This window comes from Elephantulus edwardii, unplaced genomic scaffold (genome assembly GCF_000299155.1).
Source record: "Elephantulus edwardii isolate Elephantulus edwardi_28Jun2011 unplaced genomic scaffold, EleEdw1.0 scaffold00098, whole genome shotgun sequence".
NCBI classification, from domain to species: Eukaryota; Metazoa; Chordata; class Mammalia; order Macroscelidea; family Macroscelididae; genus Elephantulus; species Elephantulus edwardii.
Genome location: NW_006399848.1, coordinates 10,742,195 through 10,743,582, shown reverse-complemented (window position 1 = coordinate 10,743,582; position 1,388 = coordinate 10,742,195).

Below are 1,388 nucleotides of genomic sequence, written 5' to 3'. Positions count from 1 at the left end.
GTCCCTCCACCCTCCCAAGCATGATGTCCCTCTCCAAGGACCTGTCCCTCCTTGCAACATGCTCAAAGGATGATAGAAGAATTTATGCTTTTGAGTTGTGGTTCTGGAGAAGAGTCTTTAATATACCATGGATCACAAAGAAAACAAATAGATCTGTCTAGGAGAGGGTGAAATCAAGTTTCTCTTTGGACACTAGGATTTTGAAGCTCCGTCCCACATACTTTGGGATGTGGTCAGGAGAGACTGATCCTTGAAGAAGGACATCATGCTCAGAAGGGTGGACGGATAGCTCAGGAGAGGAAGACCCTGGTGGAGATGCATTGATACAGTAACTGGGGCAATGGGGATAGGTGTGTTACAGGCAGTGAGACTGGGTCAGTACAAGGCAGGGTACAGAGCTATTATACATAGGATCACTATGGGTCACAAGTGACTTGACAGCAGAAAAAAATCTGAAGTATAAATGATGAACAGAATATTTCAAAGGGTAGCTTGAGAAAACAAAACAAAATATAAAAAAATAGTTGAAGAGTTAAAGTCAGAAAATAAAGGGAATGATTCTCTTGGCATTTCTCATGCGCAAACTCTTGAGTTATCCAGAAAACATCAAAGGAATATGAAAGAAAGGCACAGAATAACTGTACCAAAAAGAATTGGCTTTCATGTAAGCATTCCATGAAGTAATCTATAGTCAAGAACTAATAGGAATAAAGGAAGAAGTCCAGGATGTACTGTAGCTCTTGGACAAATATAAGACCTCAGGTATTGATGGGATACCAACTGACATATTCCAACAGATAGAACCCTGGATGTATTTACCATATTGTGCAGAGAAATCTCGAAGACAGCTACCTGGACAACTGACTGGAAGAGATCTATATTTATTTGAATTATAAAAAAAGAGAAAAAATGCAACAATGAATGAATAGAAATCCAAAATTTTTCTAAATGTTCGCTAAAATTAATAAGATAAAAAAATGTAAAAAAGGAAATTCAATTGAATGTGGAAATTACTGAACAACTATCATTAATATTGTTGCTGTTGTTAAGTGCCATCAAGTCGCAGGAGATTCCTCGACGTTTGGGTGCCTTTCATCCTGTCTCCAGGTTCATAGGGTTTCCAAAGGCAAGCTATTATGGAAGTGGGTGCCACTTCTCCTTCCATTAATATTACATTCAAATAAAATTGTGCTGAAGAGTACTGGAAAGCGCACGGGCGCGTGCACACACACAGACACACACACAGACACACACACACATACACACACACACACACACAGAACAGAATAGCAAAGGAGAACCACCAAAAATTCAAGCTGGATTTAAAAGAGACCATACCATTACTAATTTCCACTGAGTTTTAATGAAAAGAACAGAATACCAGAAAG